Genomic DNA, 19,912 nt, shown 5'->3' with positions numbered 1-19,912 from the left:
ATCCCAAAGAAAGGGAAAACACACACAATAACATCACCACCACCAAAAACTAATTTAACAGGAACTAGCAATCACTGGCCATAAATATTCATTAATATAAATGGACTCAACTCACCTATAAAAAGAAAACAGAATCCATCCTTCTGTTGCATTCAAGAAACACACCTCAACCTCGAAGACAGACATCATCTCAGAGTAAAGGGTTGTGAAAAAAATTTCTAATCAAATGGACCTAAGAAACAAGCTGGTGTAGCAATTCTAATATCTGACAAAATAAACTTCTAACTAAAATCAATCAAAAGAGAGAAAAAAGGACGTTTTGTATTAGTCACAGGAAAAATCAATCAAGAGGAAATCTCAATAGTGAACATCTATGCCCCAAATACAATGTAAAAGCAAGATTTCTAAAGCTTAAATCACACATCAAACCAAAGACTAATAGTAGGAGACTTCAACCCCCCACTCGCACCACTGGACAGGTCTGCAAGACAGAAAATTAACAGAGAAATAAGGGAACTAACAGACGTCATGGTTAAAATTGACTTAACAGACATCTATAGAACATTCCATCCAAACGCAAAAGAATATAGCTTCTTCTCAGCACCTCGTGGAACCTTCTCAAAAACTGACCACATACTAGGTAACAAAGCAAACCTCAATAGATACAAAAACTTGGAGTAACCCCATGTATCTTATCAGATTACCATGGCTTAAAATTAGAATTCAACAGCAACACTAATTTCAGTAAGCCCACAAACACATGGAAATTAAACAATGCTCACCTGGATTATCAATGGGTGAAGGAAGAAATAAAGGGAGAAATTAAAGACTTCTTAAAACTCAATGAAAATGACCACACAACATACCCAAATTTATGGGACACAATGGAAGCGGTGATAAGAGGAAAGTTCATAGTACTAAATGCCTACATAAAGAAGCTGGAAAAACCCACACAAGTGAATTAAGAGAACACGTGAAAACTCTAGAACAAAGAGAAACAAACTCACCAAGGAGGGTTAGATGGCAGGAAATAATCAAATTGAGAGCTGAAATTAACAAAATAGAAACAAAGAAAACAATACAAAGAATCAATGAAATACAGAGTTGGTTCTTCGAGAAAATCAATAAAATAGACAAGCTTTTATCCAAACTAACCAAAAGGCAGAGAGAATATCCAAATTAACAAAATCAGAAATGAAAATGGGGACATAACAACAGACATGGAGGAAAGCCAGGAAAACATCAGGTTATACTTCGAAAACCTGTACGCCACAAAATTTGAATACTTGAAGGAAGCGTATAATTTTCTGGATAAATATCACTTACCAAAATTAAATCAAGACTGGATAATCAAATTAAATAGACCTATAACTGCTAAAGAAATAGAAACAATATAATCAAATTAAATAGACCTATAACTGCTAAAGAAATAGAAACAGTAATCAAAAATCTCCCAACCAAAAAAAAAAAAGCCCAGTACCAGATGGTTTCAGTAAAAAATTCTCTTAAGATTTTCAAAGAAGAACTAATACCAATACTCTTCAAAGTGTTCCACACAATAAAACAAAAGGAACATTGCCAAACTCTTTTTATGAGGCTACAAATACCCTGATAACCAAACCACACAAAGATATTACTACAAGAGAATTACAGACCAATCTCCTTCATGGACATTGATACAAAAATACTCAATGAAATACTGGCAAATCAAATCAAAGAACACATCAGAAAAATCATTCATTATGATAAAGTCAGCTTCATCTGACTGAAGAAAAAAACACCACATGATCATCTCATTGGATGCTGAAAAAGTCTTTGACAAAATACAATACCCCTTTATGATAAAGGTCTTGGAGAGAGCAGAAATACAAGGAACATACCTAAATATAATAAAGGCAATATACAGTACCCAACATAAAACTAAATTGAGAGAAACTCAAAGTGATCCCACTGAAATCATGAACAAGACAAGGTTGTCCACTCTCTCCATATCTATTCAATATAGTTCTTGATGTCCTAGCTAGAGCAATAAGACAACAAAAAAAGATCAAGAGGGATACAATTCAAAAAAGAAGAAGTCAAACCCTCACTATTTGTTGATGATATGATATCTTACATATATGACTCCAAAAATTCTACCAAGGAACTTCTACAACTCATACACACCTTCAGTAATGTATCAGAATACAAGATTAACTCAAAAAAATCAGTAGCCCTTCTTTATACAGATGATAAATGGGTCGAGAAAGAAATCAGAGAAATATCACCCTATGCAATAGCCACAAATAACATAAAATATCTCAGAGTAACTCTAACCAGAAAAGTAAAAGACCTGTAAGATAAGAGTTTTAAATCTTTGAAGAAAGAAATTGAAGAAGACATCAGAAAATTGAAAGATCTCCCAGGCTCTTGGGTAGGCAGAATTAACATAGTAAAAATGTCAATCTGACCAAAATCAAACTACATATTCAATGCAACGCTCATCAAACTCCCAGCAAAATTCTTCACAGACCTTGAAAGAACAATACTCAACTTCATATGGAAAAGGAAAAAAAAAACTAGGATAGCCAAAACAATCCTGTGCAATACAGGAACTTCTGGAGGGATCATGTTCCCTGACTTCAAACTCTACTACAGAGCTATAGTACTGAAAACAACCTGGTATTGGCATAAAAACAGACAGGAGGACCAATGGAACCAAATCAAAGACCCATATATCAATCCACACACCTAAATGGCTGATTTTTGAAAAGGAACAAAAAGTGTAAAATGGAAAAAAGACAGCATCTTCAACAAGTGGTGCTGATATAACTGGATATCAACATGCAGAAGAATGAAAATGATCCATATCTAACACCATGCACAAAATTCAAGTCCAAATGGATCAAAGACCTCAACATCAATCTGACCACACTGAAACTCATAGAAGAGAAAGTGGGAAGTACACTTGAGTGCATTGGCACAGGAGACCACATATTTCCTAAATATAACCTCAGTAGTACAGACACTGAGAGAAACAATTAATAAATGGGACCTCCTGAAACTGAGAAGCTTTTGTAAAGCAAAGGACATGGCCAAAAGACAAAGCAGCAGCCTATAGAATGGGAAAAGATCTTCACCAACCCCACATGGGACAGAGGACTATCTCCAAAATATACAAAGAACTTAAGAAGTTGGTCATCAAAAGAAAAAATAATCAAATAAAAAAATGGGGTACATACCTAAACAGAGAACTCTCAACAGATGAATGTAAAATGGCTGAAAGACTCTTAAGGAAATGCTCAACATCTTTAGCCATCAGAGAAATGCAAATTAAAACAACTCTGAGATTCCATCTTATACCTGTAAGAATGACCAAGATAAAAAATACTGATGACAACTTATGCTGGAGAGGTTGTGTGGTAAAGGGAACACTCCAGCATTGCTGGGGAGTGCAAACCGGTTCACCCTCTTTGTATATTAGTATGGTGATGTCTCAGAAAATTGGGAACAACCTTCCTCAAGACCCAGCAATACAACTTTTGGGTGTATACCCAAAGGATGCTCAATCATACCACAAGGACATGTACTCAACTATGTTCATAGCAGCATTATTTGTCATAGGCAGAACCTGGAAACAACCTAAATGCCCTTCTACTGAAAAATGGATAAAGAAAATGTGGTACATTTACACAATAGAGTACTATACAGCAGAAAAAAATAATGGCATCTTGAAATTTGAAGGCAAATGGATGGATCTAGAAAACATCATATTGAGTGTGGTAACCCAGAACTAGAAAGACAGATATAATATGTACTTGCTCATAAGTGGCTTTTAGACATATAGCAAAAATAAAAAATAAAAAAAACCCAGCCTACCACTCACAATGCCAGAGAACCTAGACAACAATGAGGACCCTAAGAGAGACATATCTGGATCTAATCTACATGGAAAGTAGAAAAAGATCTCCTGAGTAAATTTGAATCATGGGGATCATGGGAGAGAGTAGAGGGGAAAGGGAGTGGAAGGGAGGGGAGCAGAAAAAACTATATAGCTCAATAAAAACAATTTTTTTTAAAAAAGAAGAAAGTCAATGAAATGATTCCTAATGATACTCTGCTATACTGGTAGACCACAGGCTAGGATAATTGCCATCAGAGGCCTCATCCAGCAACTAAGAAGAGCAGAGACAGAGACTCACAGCCAAACATTAGGTGGAGCTCAGAAAATCCTGCTAAAGAGAGGAAGGAAGGATTGTAGGAGCCAGAGGGGTCAAGGATGCCACTAGAAAACAGTCAGCAGAATCAACTAACCTGGGCATGTAGGAGATCCCAGGATCTGTGCCAGAAATCAGAAAGCCTGTAGGGATCTCACGCGTGTGCTCTGGATTTATGTTATGATTATGTAGTTTGAACTTCTTGTGGGCCTCCTAAAAGTATGAGTGGAGGGGGGCTGTCTCTGACTCTTTTGCCTGCTCTTGGGACCCTTTCTTCCTACTGGGTTGCCTCATCCAGCCATAATATGAAGGAATGTGCACAGTGTTATCATAACAAGAAAAAAGAGAGAAACTGTCACTATGTAAAGTGAACATACGATGTGTTTGTCCATTTTCAATTAAAATAAAAGAAAAAGAAAAGGTTGTTCTAGTGGTTATATCTTTATTTGCACATGCAGGGTACATGTGAGGGCCAGGCCAGTCCTGTTCTCTAGCTGGGTCTTATCTTTCAGCTGGTTTCTCTGGGCATCAGGACTCCCCAGAGAAGTACTTTGTGATTCTATCAAATACTTGATTAGACTGTTTCTGGTGTTCAGCATAGGGTGCCATGAACTTGTGCTTAGGTGTCCCTGCTAATTCCCAGAGTGTGTTATTGTCTTCTTAGCTGACCTGCTTTGGGCTACAATGTCCATTTTTAATGTAAAATAGTAACTTTAAATGATATACATTATTTTATTCTGAGTCGAATATGAGTGACTATGGCTGGGGATGCTAATTCAAGTTACTCTGAATGACATATCCCACTGTGAGAGAAATTATGTGGACTTTTATTGGCAAAGAACAAAAGAAAGTCATAAATCAATGTATGTACAAATTCTACCAGAATGTTAGTGGGGTGAGCCACATTAAACCATGGTAACCTCTTTTGTAAGTTTTAGGTGTTAATTATAGCATTCTTAGCTTCAGGGATGTGGAAGCTAGAGGTCTGCTAAGTTTAATGATGCATTCTGAAAACTACATAATAGTTACAAGACTATCAGTTTAGACAAAAATGTTGTAGTGATGATGAAGGACCTGGGTGGCTCCCGGCAATTTTGGATTTTACCCTAGATTTTCTTTATCCACATTCATGATGTTCCAGTCAGCTATGGTCAAACTGTCTGCAGGAACTATAGCTGTAACTTCTTTAGAGAACTTCACTCTATGACTCCCATTGGCGAAGCACCACACTGTGTATGTGGAGGTCAAATGTTTACTTCCATGGAGTTGGAAAACTCATGTCTAGGATCCACAAATGAGGCCGTGTAGGCAGGGAGATGAGTGAAGATGTTAAAGTCAATTAAAATTTCCCAGAGCCTACTAATGTTATTAGCCTTTATGATCTGGTTCTTTCTTTTCTTCTTTTTCCAATCTTTACATCTGGTCTATCATTTACATGAGCCACATAGTGGCAGATTACCTAAAGTTCTGATAATAAAGAGCTTAATGTGACCCATGAGGAGAAAGTGGTGGATGAAGGACATAGGCATCCTCGCCACCCACGCATCCTCTGCATGAATCATCATATGCTTGAAACCTACAATTAAGAAAATTTCCTGGGGCTGGAGAGATGGCTCAGTGGTTAAGAGCACTGCCTGCTCTTCCAAAGGTCCTGAGTTCAATTCCCGGCAACCACATGGTGGCTCACAACCATCTGTAGTGAGGTCTGGTGACCTCTTCTGGCCTGCAGACATACACACAGACAGAATATTGTATACATAATAAATAAATAAATAAATAGAAAATTTCCTGTTTATCTTGTCATATATGATTTATGAAATGTTTTATCTCCTATAAATTCTACTTTGATAACAGAGGTATGATGTAATGGAAAGAGGCTAGAAGTAACTTTATGAAAGATGTGTGTGTGAGAGAGAAGGGAGGTGTGGGTACCTGGAGAGTCCAGTAGATGCCATTGGTTACCTAGGGAACTGGCGTTAAAGATAGCTGTGAGCCACCAAAGTGGCTGCTACGAAGCAAACTCAGATTCTCTGGAAGAGCAGAAAGTGTTTTTGACCACTGAGCCATCTCTCCAACCCTCAAAGTTTTTTTTTATTGACTTCATTATTGTAACTTGTATCTATTATTAGTACTTTTGGTTTGCTCTATTGTTTGCTATTATACCAGATCCTAAAATGTGGAGATAAATTGATAGTTCCATTATAGAAGTTAGAAAAATACACAGTCATAGACTGAATTATTTTTTCCATATGCCAAATATTATTAGTAAGAGCAAATAGAGGCACCAGGTCAGACTTCTGAGAAATTGTTTGTATAGACTTTGTGTAGATAGTCATACTTCTTTAAAAAAAAACTATAGTTAGAAGAGGAAATGAAATTCTATTTACTGTGGGTTTTGGTAACATTTTCCATGTCCTCTCTAGTGGGAGAGCAGTATTTTTCTAGGGCTGGATAACTGTGCCTGAGATAGCTTAAAGACCTTCTTACCAGGTGTGCTGGTTTAAAAGAAAATGGTCCCCAATGTGAGTGGCACTATTAGGTATGGCCTTGTTACTGGAAGTGTGTCACTGTGGTGGTAGGCTTTGAGGTCTCCTATGCTCAAGCTACACCCAGTAAGACAGATCACTTCCTGTTGCCTGCTCATTAAGATGAAAGACCCTCAGCACCAGCACCATGTCTGGCAGCACACTGGCGTGTCCCACTATGATGATAATGGACTAAACTTCTGAACTGTAAACAAGCCATTCCATCAAATGTTTTCCTTTATAAGAGTTGCTGTGGTCATGGTGTCTCTTCATAGCAATAGATACCCTAACTAAGACACCAGGGAACCCTGAGAACTAAAGTGATGTATTTTAGTTAACAAGTCCCATGTGTTATTTTCCCAACTGATGCTTTCCATAGCTTGCGTAGACCCTTACCCCATTTTTTCTTTCAGAAATTTATATATATACATATAAGTAATATAAATTAAATATATAATACATATTTAATTTTTAAAATTTTTACATACTAGCCCTAGTTTTGCTTCCCTCCCCTTCCTTTGCCCCCTCCCCCATCCATTCCTCAGAGAAGGTAAGGCTTCCCTTGGAGAGTTAATAAAGTATGGTATGCCAAGTTCAGGTAGGACCAAACTCCTCCTCCTCGTATCAAGGCTGAGCAAGTTTTCCCAGCATAGTGAATGGGCTCCAAAAAGCCAGTTCATGCACCCAGAATAAGTCCTGGTCCCACTACCGGGGCCCCCCAACCGATCAAGCCACATAACTGTCACCCACATTCAGAGGGCTTAGTTCAGTCCCATGTAGGGTTCCCAACTGTCAGCCTTTCCCCAATTTTTACATAAAGAAGAAATGACCATTGTTTCATAACCACTAGATTTTTCTGTATTGAAAAGTTTCTGTATCTCAATAAGCCTCTCCACTGACACAGCAATCCAAATCAAACCAAATCAAACTGAATTAGAAAAAGCCCAGGTTTAATGGATACAACACTCCAGAATGATTTTCCAGCCTCCAGAGAGGAGATGGGAAAGGAAGATGGGAAAACCATGCATCTGTTTTCTAGGGTGCAGTTTAAGTACCGTGGGAGTGGTCTTGAGCATCTCTGGGGGAGGGGTCATGATTTGGTGGACTTTCTGAGGTGCAGCAGGATTCAGAGAGAGATGGGGGAGGGGTTTGGTGTGAAACTTCCACCAGAACATCCCATGCCAGAGGCTGGGGTGAAGCTTCCACCAGAACCTGTATCACCATTGCCAATAGCTACTGAGTTTAAAGCGAAGGCGCTGCCACTGTTTAGTTCAGAAGTCGTCCTGTATAATTTGTTCCATACCCATGCATGCACATATATTCTCTGCGCGTAATCTTGAGTTCACAAGCATGTGTTCATACAAGTACACAAATGTACCTTGGTCATGCCTCCTACCCTCCTATTGTCTTATTTCTCCTACCTCATGTTAGTGTTCTTAGAGCCCCTAGACAGTTTGCCTTTACTTTCATGCATATGTACATATAGAGTTTTATGTATCTACATAAAACCTAGGATATACAAACAAATCATGTAATATCTTTCAGAATCAGGATTTTTTTTAACAAATGTCCCATTTTTTTCTTTTCCCCAAATAGCATTCCCTTAGATGTCCTACTGTTTGCAAAGTGAATTCTTCCTTAAAGAATATCCTTATAATTTTGGTTGTGAGCCTGCCTTTAATTGCTAACTCATAAGGGGATTTTAGGAGTAAAGTATAGAATAACCAACCTACAAGCCACAGCCATAAAGATGCTCGATAACAAGGGGAGCCCCAAAGAGGGATGCATGGATTTCCCTGGGAAGCAGATATAGAAGAGATTTCCTGGGCAAAATAAGGCTGGGGAAATGGGATATGGTGGGATGCAAATGTGAGGGAGAAGACTGGTCTGGGTGGGCTGGGGGCAAAAGTTGCATTGGTGCAGGACAGAAGGGGAGAATAACGAAAGAGACGTCTTGATGGGGGAAGGCCATTTGGAGAAACATGTTGCTAGAGAAACCCCCAAGAATCCACAAGGATAACACCAGCTAAGACTCCTAGCAATAGTGGAGAGGCTGCCAGAAATAGTTATCTACTGTAATCAGGTTGATAACTACCCTAATTGTCATCAAAGATACTGTTTCCAGGAATTGATAGAAGCAGATGTAGAGATTCACAGCCATGCACTGGGCAGAGCTCCAGGGGTCTTGCTAAAGAAAGGAAGGAGGGATTATACAAGCCAGGGGTGTCATGACAGGGAAATCCACAGAGATAGCTGACCTGAGCTCTTGGGAGCTCATGGCCTCTGGACCAACAGGTGGGAAGCCTCCGTGGAACCAGCCTAGGCCCTATGCATATGCATGACAGTTGCGTTGCTTGGTCTCTTTGTAGGGCTCCTAGCAATGGGATCACGACCTGTCCATGGGACTGAGCTGGCTTTTGTGAACCTATTCCCCATGCTGGATTACTTTGCCCAGGCTTAACACACCGGAAGGAGCTTTGTTCTGCCTTAACTTGATGAGCCAGGCTTTGTTCAGGCCCATGGGAGGCCCTCCCCTTTCAGAATGGAGACAGAGGAAGAGTGGAAGGCAAGGGGTAGATGGGAAGCAGGAGTGAGGGACTGGGAGGAGGGGAGAGAGGGGAAAATGTTACTTAAAATAAAATAAAAAATGAATGTTACTCTTCAAAAAAAGAATATCTTTATTACAAGAAACTTAAATTTCCTGTCCTAAAATTTCTAGTCCAAACTTACTATCTACAGTGAACTTTTTAGTTCTACTATTTGATCAAGAAATGATATGAATATTGTTGCCACTTGAAACTAAGTGATGGTTTTGTTAGTTTAAAATCTAGAAATTTTATCTAAAGAATACCAAATAGTGATAGAATTACGTGGAATTAGTTGTTTAAAATGTGAAGCTTTCCAAGTATAGAGACTGTTTAAGTAAGGTATAAGGTTTGGGTAAGGGAAACAATCATAATAAATTATATTTAGTGAGAAGATAAGATATTATCAGTGTTTGTAGTTTCATTAAGATCATCAACTTAATACTAGTTCATAAGAGAAATTACACAAAGCAAATCTGAAATATGTGAGGTAAGTTCTTTAAGTTTCAGATAAAGATGTTGCAGGCATCTGAAGAATGGGTCAGAAGCCAAGAGGGCTAGAATTTGACTTGGTTTCCTCTCCTTCAAATGTGTTATCTTGTCGGACATTAGTCCTATTGTCTTATTTAGTGTACGTGTTTATGTGTGTGCACATGTTCATATGCACACATGAACACATGCTCATGTCTGGCATGTGTAGATATGAGACAGCACATAGGCCCGCCCAAGTGTAGTGTGTGTTGGTGTCACAAGACAACTTTCAGAAATTGGTTCTCTCTTTCTTCTGTAGATTCCGGGGATCCGACGAGTTTGTCACACTCAAGACATGTCCTCAGAAGGCATTGGTACACGTTTGGGGTGGGAAATGAGAATTCAGGAGCTGTCCTATGAAGAGTTGTGAACACAGGTGCTCAGCTGTGCTGATTAGGATTCTTTTAACCAGGGCTGTGAAGAATCTTTGATGCCATGTCTCTTCCAACAGGCCAAGAAAAATCTCCTTTAAAGTTCCTTTAATCCTATGTCTTTTGAGTGTTGGCTTTGTAGAAATTCTGTAGTCTGCTGTTAAATTCAATTTGTGCAGTGGGTATTGACTCAAAGGCTTATATGAGCCTTATTGACAGGAGTTGTACTTTTGCAGAATTTTGACAGGCATTGGGTAAAAAGTTTTTAAAAATGAAATGTAAAACAAAACTAACAGGATCAAAACTATATACAATTTTGTAACAATTTTAAACCAAGAAATATTTTTGTATAACAGCAACAAACAAACTCGGTTATTTATAAAATAAATTTTATTTTAGAAGCTGCATAAGAAATGACTTAGAATAACTGTAGTTAAAGGCAGGATGACATTCATAATCAGGAAAGGAGTTTAATACTGGTAGCACACAACAATTTAATATTAGAATATAACTCATACACTAACACAGCTTTGATTTTTTTTTTTAGGAATCCACATCCATACAACTCCAGAACACTGAGTAGGTGCATCACACTGATGAAGGTCTGCTCAGTGTCTTTTGGATTTCTAGGAACCCTCTGGAAAACTCAAAGTCAGTTTAGACAAAAAGACCCAACTTTAGAGTTTTAAACCATAGCAACATGTTAAGCATTTGGTTAATGGGATCAGTATGCTTGAGTTAAGGTGATAAATGAACAACCACAGTTAAGGCATAGGTGCTAGCTTATCAGTGTGGCAGGCCATGGGGAAATTTCTATACTGACTCACCTTCAGCGTGGCCTTTCCTTTGGTAGCCACTACAGTTTTGGCAGGAAAGAAGTCTCTGAGGAGATTCTAGATGCTTTATTCGTGGATCCCACAAGGCAGACAAGAGCGGGCAGAGAATGCTAGCCACCACACATCCAGCAGCCTGGTCTGGCAAGAGCTGCAAACTTCATCAGGGAGGCTTAGCATAGCCGGAACTGCTCCAACCCGCCATCTTGAGGAAGATAGCTGTGCTGCACACAATCTACCATCGTCCCTTTTGGAATCATGACTGCAAGCTGAGCATGCTCAATAGTATATTCTTTGAATTGGGTATGTGGAGCAATGTGCTAACCCCAAACACGTCCCCATATGGCTGTGAAGGATACAGCTCTTGTAATAGTCACAGGGCTGTTTCTACTTACTGGTAGCTAGCAAATCTTCCTCCTCTTTTTATGTTGAAACTCTGCTGGTTTGGGCCTCATCGAGATGTAAACCCCCGAATTCAGTTACAGAAGACTTAAGTAGAAAGTGAAATCATTCATGGCTTCCTAAGAATAGCTAAAACAGGAATGCTCTTTTCAATTACTATTTAGCTCCATAGAAACATGCCTTTGATATTTGAAAATCTTTTTAAAAATTATAAGTAACTTTCATCTGTTTTTGTCACACAGAATCATTCTGGAGTTTCTTTTCAAAATACTTACACAGTTTTTTTCAAACCTCTCCCAAATTATCCAACCCCTTTAATTCTTCAGTAGACTTTTTTTTTTTTTTTCCTATTTGAGAACCATGGAACAAACTGAAGTTCCCAGCAGGGGGAGAAACAGAAAAACAGGCCACGTGTGTGTGAAAGATTCTACAAGGCTCATTGAATAATTAGAACTCAGTGACCTGAAGAGCTGGAATGTTCCAGATCTAGGAGCAATTACCCTGGGCTGCCTTTAAGTCCTTAATCCTCATTCTTTGGCCACTTCTGCGTGTGACCTAACATCCTTTTGACTATCAGGTGAAACCTTCTTCAATGTATTAATTTAGCTGCTCACTGGCTTCTACCAAAGCAAATACTGAGAATGTCACCAGATGGTCTCTGAGACCCATAGAGATTGTGCCTCTTTGTGGCAACTCAGCTTCTCAATGTCTCCACCAATGCTTGTGAAAATTGCCTCACTTGAAGTCTTGTTCAGTGAGTGTTAAAACTTCATGTGACCATTTCCATGTTAGAACATGTCATTCAGGCAATCACTCCCAGGTGGCTGAAGAGGAAACCGTTTCTTATTTTTATCAATGTGTAGGTTTTTATTTTTATTTTTTTACTTTTTAAGATATATTTAGCTTTTTAAGAAATTCCTGTTCATTCATGATTGTGTGTCTGTATGTGTATTAGGCATGAGTATATGACCTGTTTAAAGAGCACAAGGATAACCTAGGGGTTTCAGCTCTTTCTTCCTACCCTGGAGGCTCTGGAGGTCCTTGAACTCAGGTGGCCACCAGATTCTGTGACAGGCAACCTCACCTACTGAGCCATCTTGCTGGGCCCATATGTTTTAATTTTTTTAAAAAATTCAACTCTCAGAGCACACTATGACTTCCAATTTCAGGGAGAAATTTTCTGCTACAGCTCCGCCCAGGTAACTGTATATTTCTTCTCTAGTTTAAGTTTGGTCCTTTGATGATTTATTTATCAGATGTAGATGATTATCTTATTAAAAACATCTTTCCTTAGATATAAGTCTTGGACTTTGCTCTCTCCCCTTTTTCATCTGCTCCCTGCCTCCTTCTTTTTCTTTTCCCTCCTTCTCTTATTTGCTTGAGAGGGTGGTTCCTGTAGCCAAAGTTGGCCTCAAAATTAAACTCTATAGATGGATGAGTGACTTTGAACTTCTAGTCTTCCTGCTCCCAACTAGTGTCTAGATTACATGCGAACACCACCATGCCTGAATAAACCTATATTTCTTTAGTTAAGAGAAAAAATAGACCCAGCACTCAAGAAGCAGAGGCACGCAGATCTCTGTGAGTTTGACGCCAGCCTGGTCTACAGAACTAGTTCCAGGACAGGCTCCAAAGCTACAGAGAAACCCTGTCTCGAAAAAAATCAGAAAGTGGGGGAAGGTTAGATATAGTAAAATAAATTATCAGTATTAGAGCCATGTTCTTTTTTGTTTCAACTTTTACTTATTTTCATTTTATATGCTTTGTCTGCATGTGTGTCTGTGGACCACATGTGTGCAGTGCCCAGAAAAGGGTGTTAGATCCCCTGGGACTGAAGTTACAAATGGCTGTGAGCCACCATGTGGGTGCTGGGCATTGAGCTGGCATCCACTGGAAGCGCAGCCAGGCTCCTAACCTTGGGGCACTGTGGCTTCAGAGCCTTTGTTCTTTTTGACTGATCTCTACAAAACTAGCTTCTGTTCAACTATTCCTGGGGTTGATTACTATACCTAATAACCTTTCTTTGCTTTGATCAAACAATTCTAAGTGATCTTTGCTACCCCCAAACAAAAGCAATACAGCGGATAAGAGGAAGTCTTCACTGATAAAGACTGCAACATTTCTTAAATTATGACACTTGGAGTTCACGAGCAACCTTGATCACGAAGCATCAAAGTGAACAGTGGTATATTCAAGATGGATGGGTTTCTTTTGAGTGAGCAGTGCTGTGGTCTCACACGAGGCAACCTGCATTGCTTGATAGGCTGTTCAGGGATTCATACTCACCGCTGTTGGTTTTGTCTTGTCGTTTTTTTACTTCCATTTTCGTCTCTTCCCTTACACTCTGCCGTTTACTAAGGAAAAAGTTCTGAGCACCTGTCCACTTTACAGTCCCCCACAGGCTGGGTAAACTCATGAAGGAATAAGGTTGCAAGGTGTCTAGCCCACCGAGAATCTCCTTCTTGGAGAATAAGAAGGAAAAATGAGGCTTGTAAAACAGGCCAGGCGGGCTGGAGAGATGGCTCAGTGGTTAAGAGCATTGCGTGCCCTTCCAAAGGACCCGAGTTCGATTCCCAGCAACCACATGGTGGCTCACAACCATCTGTAATGAGGTCTGGTGTCCTCTTCTGGCCTACAGGTATATATGCAAACAGAATAGTGTGTCCATAATAAATAAATATTAAAAAAAAAAACAGGCCAGGCGCTTGGCTTTTGCCTCTGATCTCAATCCCTCTCGTTCACATTCCGAATTTCCAGACAGCCTCCTTCTGAACGTTGCCAGAAATATATTTGAGCAGGATGCCTTTCTGTGACGCTCAGCTGCCTGGACGGTGGCATCCTAGCACTTCTGCCTGATACGACAGCTCTGGAGCCTGACCCCACTACGTGTCGCAAGCCTCTTCTCTAGTTTTGTATCTGCAGCTCCAGGGTCTTCTGTCCTGCGCAGGACTTTGCTTGTCCTCCAGTCTGCGGGGAGTGCTCCTCTCCCACGTCCTCCTCCTAGAGATCTACCCACCCAGTCTTTTCCCGCTTCTGGGCTCGAGTGGAATTAATTACCATGAGCGCCAGGTAAGAAACGTTAGCGGTCATGGTGGCATCCATCATGGCAGAAATGACTAAGTAATAGCAAATTCACCGCCACATAAATTCGATGGCTTTAGTTTACTGAATATGCCTGGTTTCACGTGGTATTCATAGCATCCACAGGTTCTGTTGTTCTAATCTTAATTACTAATATTTATTATCAATGTCTGTCTGGGCAACAGGCAGTTTGGTGTCTGTTTAAATGTCCTGCATGGACTGAAGAAAACATGTTCGAGCCAGCACCTGTGCACGCGTCCTCACTTCTGGTGGGTGTGTCTGTCACATCTCAGCCTTAGGTGCTGTCTCCTTTAGTCCCAGCTGAAGAGGTTACATTCAGTGGGACTTGTGTGATGCTTTTTTTTTTGTTTTTGTTTTTGTTTTTTTGGACACAGTTGGTGCTGGCAGATGATGGCTGTTTACTTGCAAAAACAAATGGCCCTTTTTTCTTTTCTTTCTTTTTCTCTTTTTGTTCTTTGAGATGTAGCCCTGTCTGTCCTGCAACTCACTATGTAGACCAGGCTGCCCTTGAACTCAGACAGACCCAACTCTCTCATATGCTGTGGAATAGTCCTTCTGTACACTGTGAATACCCATCTCTCTCACATGCTGTGGAATAGTCCTTCTGTACACTGTGAATACCCATCTCTCTCACATGCTGTGGAATCGTCCTTCTGTACACTGTGAAGACCCATCTCTCTCACATGTTGTGGAATCGTCCTTCTGTACACTGTGAAGACCCATCTCTCTCACATGCTGTGGAATCGTCCTTCTGTACACTGTGAAGACCCATCTCTCTCACATGCTGTGGAATAATCCTTCTGTACACTGTGAAGACCCATCTCTCTCACATGCTGTGGAATCGTCCTTCTGTACACTGTGAAGACCCATCTCTCTCACATGCTGTGGAATCGTCCTTCTGTACACTGTGAAGACCCATCTCTCTCACATGCTGTGGAATCGTCCTTCTGTACACTGGGAAGACCCATCTCTCTCACATGTTGTGGAATCGTCCTTCTGTACACTGGGAAGATGTGTTGCTCTCATTGTTAATAAAAAGTGTATTTCTCGAAAGCTAGGCAGAATTTTCAGGACAAAGAAAATGCTGAGAAGAAGAGGAGTGGAGTTTCAGGTGTCAGGAGAAGTCTTGAGCCAGATACAGAAGAAGCAACATGGGCAGTTCATAGAGGAGGTAAATGAGCCTCGGGGCAGCACATAAAAGAATAGAAATGGGTTAATTTAAGTTATAAAAGCTAGTTAAAAGTAAGTCTAAGCTGTTGGCCGAGCATTCTGAAACAGAGCAAATAGAGAATATTAGGTCCATTAAGTAGGAAAGAGGTATATGAGACTTTAGTCAGTACTTACTAGCTCACAAATGATAAATCAGGAGACCTCTCAGCACACTCAAATATATATGTCTTAGGGTTTCTATTGCTGTGAAGACACACCTTGACCAAAGCAACTGTTATAAAGAAAAACATTTAATTGGGGTGGCTTACAGTTTCAGAAGTTTAGTCCATTCTCATCATGGTGGGAATGGTAGCCTATAGGCAGACGTGGTGCTAGGGAAGCAGCTGAGTGTCCTATGTCTTTGCCTGCAGGCAACAGGTAGTGAAGGGGGGAGGGGCATTGTGTGTGGCTTAAGCATAGATGAGACTGAAAAGCCCACCCCTGCAGTGACAGGCTTCCTCCAACAAGGCCACACCTACTCCAATAAAGCCACACCCCCTAATAGTGCCACTCCCTTTGAGGACTTTTCCCCAAACTACCACAATATACACATATTACTATCTGATAAATCAATGTCAAAATCCTATTTAGCGCTAGTATCACTATTGGCCATTTGCATCAATTAGACTTTTGTCAGCTGACTCTCACATGAAGTTCTATAAAATTCAAATATGAAAGTGTCGAAAAGAAAATAAACATACTAGAGATAAACAGAAGGGTGTTCATCACTCAGGGCTACAGAAAGCTTTCCCAGGTACTCTATAAAACTAGCAACAATACGTGTGAAAAAAATACCTTGACTACATACAAACCCAAAGTTTTTACAGGGAAGAATACATTATAAAGAGATGCAAATGAATAGTAACAAACTGATGAAGAGTATGTTGACCATATGTCACAAACATGCTAGAAAAACCAAGTACATATATCTCTCTTGTGTGTCTACAGAAATATCTTGAAAAGTATTGTCGCGAATCCTTGTGTTGTTGGGATCAAGGACAACCCCAGGGTTTCTAATGGTCCTGATGAAAGGACAAAGGGAACATTAAATTTTGTGTCCTTGTCCTGGAGCAGATGTGCAAGGTCCTCTCTGTGGCTGGAGCCAGGGCCTTGAAGTCAAAGTTGTAGTTTCCGGTGATCCAGCTCTTTCCCCCTGGGCTGTGGTTATCAAAGCTGTGTCTGAAGCATCCTGTGTTCTTTTTGCCAAAATTGTCTGACCTGGTTGTCTGCCGAACTTGGCGATTTCTCCCCTTCAAATAGTTTGTTAGAAACTGTGCACCTAGTAAACATACTTGGCATATTCTTTTGAGCAGAAGAAATCTTTTGTTTGTTTGTTTTGTTTTTTGAGACAGGGTTTCTTTGTGTTTCTTTGAAGCCTGTCCTAGAACTTGTTCTAGAGACCAGGCTGGCCTCAAACTTATAGAGATTAAACTATCTCTGCCTCCCGAGTGCTGCAATTAAAGGTGTGCGCCACCACCACCTGACTAAGAAATTATTTTTATAAGCCCAACTGTTTTATTAGAACAGTCAACAAACATCAAATTATTGCAGGTTTCTACAAAATTTTGCAAAGAATTGCCGTGGGCATCTGTACTGACCTCATAGAAGACTGAAAACGAGCATCCTGAGACCAGCAAGGGCGTGAGAAGCACTTTGAGTAAAGACACCACCACCTTACCATTCAGGAGAGTTTAAGGCAACACAGCTCAAAGCCTGAACTACTCTTTGTTGACTAGGGATACTGAAGCTACCAGGTAGCACCCGTTTAAAGACACCAAAAGTCAGTTGCATTAACCTTCACAGTTACTGCCCCAAACAATGTCCCAACTCCCTCCAAGACTTGCAGCTTCTGAGAGAGAGGCACAAGTCAAAGGCTCCGAGGGAGGAGGATTCTGATGGCCACTTAGCAGTTCTGGTTTCTTTTTCCATTTTATTTATACTTAGCTTTTGAGTAGGCGGCGCTTGGCTCATCATTCTGGAGCTTTCCGTCTTCGTCTCTATCCAGGAAGACTAAGCGGTTGTGACTCTAAGTGAAACTGGAGTGTTGGGAAATGCTTTACAGACTCTTTGTTGCTTTTGTTAGCCACACATTTTGTCACCCTTGAAGTGGGTAATAGTGGAGAGAAGTCAAATAGATGCAAAGAGGAACCAACTAGTTGAGATTTATAACTTTCTTTATTTGTTTTATTTCTTTGTGTATGTTCATGAACGCAGGGTAAATGTGGAAGCCGGAGGACAACCACAAATGTCATTTCTCAGGGGTCACCCATCTTGTTTTCTGACACTTTCTCTTTGTTACCTAGGGCTCACTGAGTAGATGACGTTGGCTGCTCAGCGTCTACCTCTCTGTACCTCCCAGTGCTGGGAGTATAGCGCATCCCTCATCTCTGCCTTCCACGAGGGTGCTGAGGGCTGACCTCAAGACTTTTCTACTGTTAGGTCATTTTTGGGTCTTCTCTAAAGTTCCCACATCCTATGCCCTGGTGCTGACCACTGGCATTAATCTCTCTTTGCTTCTTGATGGTAGGTTCCATGTGACCCTTGCTGCATGCCGCCAAGCAACAATGGCCTGTATTACCATGAATGAAAATAATCTACTTCCTTTGGTGGATTTTGCCAGGTATTTTTTTCACAACAATGAGAAAAGTAACTAAGGTATGTGCTGAATCACTCCCTTTGGATATATGCCCAGGAATGATAGCGGAACCAAATAGCAATTGTATTTTTAAAGATTTATTTATTTTATTCTATGTCTATGAGTGTTTTGTCCACCTGTATGTAAGTGCACCACATGCATGCCTGCTGTCCTCAGAAATTATAAGAGAGGGTCGAATCCTCTGGACCTGGAGCTATGGATGGTTGTGAGTCAACACACTGGTGCTGGGAACTGAACCCACGTCCTCTGCGAGAGCACCAAGTGATCTTAACCATTGAACCATCTCTCTAGCTCTAGTAATTGTATTTTTAATGTTTTCATGAAGCTATATACTGTTTTCCATGGTTGTTACATTTTCCCCAGCAGTGTATAAAGGTTTCTTACTTTCCGTAGCCTTGACAGCATCTACTCTACTCTTCTTATTTATTATAGAAAATGGTAGTCCTTTGAGCATGCGTGAGGTGGAGTCTCGGTGTAGTCTTCACTTACTGTTTTCTGGTGGATTGAGGATGGTCAGCATTTTTCATCTATTCTTCAGCCAATTTTCAGTTTTACTTTTATTAGCTTTTCAGTTGAGTTACAGAATAATGGGCTCCATGAAGATATTTCATACGTGTGTCCTCCTTTCCGCCACACAGAAGCCACACATGAGCTTCCATACATCTGCTTGTGTGAGCAACACCCCGTCTGCTTTCTCCTTTCTACCTATTACCTTATCTGGTCCTCTCTCCCTCTTTTTAGACCCCTCCTTCCCTCTCATTGCCCCTTTATCATCTCCCCCATAGTTTCATTCTGTATCTATTCTGAATCTGGTCTAGTTTGTATGACCTGCAGGTCTCCACATCCACTTTCCAGAAAATGAGATCATGTCATTCTTTTTAAATTTTTATTTGTTTTTAGAATTTCATACGAGTACTATGTCCTTTCCTCTCCCTTCCCATCCTCTAAATCCTTCTATATCCCTCCTTCTTGACTTCATATTTAATTATTGTTACTTATATATGTATACACACACACACACACACACACACACAGAGAGAGAGAGAGAGAGAGAGAGAGAGAGAGAGAGAGAGAGGAGTTCATTTTGTATTACTTTTATGTTTGCGTATGTATTAGAGCTGACTGCTTGGGGTTGGTCAACCTACTGGGGCCTCATCCCTAGAGAAGACTGTTTCCCCTTTCTCAGCTCCAATTAATTGCGTGAAGCTCTTGATCTAAAAGTGGGGCCATGTGAGATTTCCCCCATCCATGTTGGTATGTCAACTGGTGTTGTCATTGTCCAGGTTTTGGTTAAGAGAACATAATGGTGAGGTTTCATGGGTATACCTTCCCTGTCATCTCACAGCAGAAGTCTCTGGCTCCTACATTCTTTCTTCCCCTTGTCCAAGATCTCCCCTGGACTTAACACATAGGACTGTGTTGTAGATGTATCAGTTGGACTTGCACAGCCCACAGTCAGCTGCTGGCTGCATTGTGGCCAGTTGTAGAGACCAGCACTCACT

The sequence above is a fragment of the Microtus oregoni genome, unplaced genomic scaffold, assembly GCF_018167655.1.
Source record: "Microtus oregoni isolate MIOR12 unplaced genomic scaffold, Mior012 000018F_ref0000195, whole genome shotgun sequence".
NCBI lineage: Eukaryota > Metazoa > Chordata > Mammalia > Rodentia > Cricetidae > Microtus > Microtus oregoni.
Note: the sequence above shows the minus strand (reverse complement) of the source record.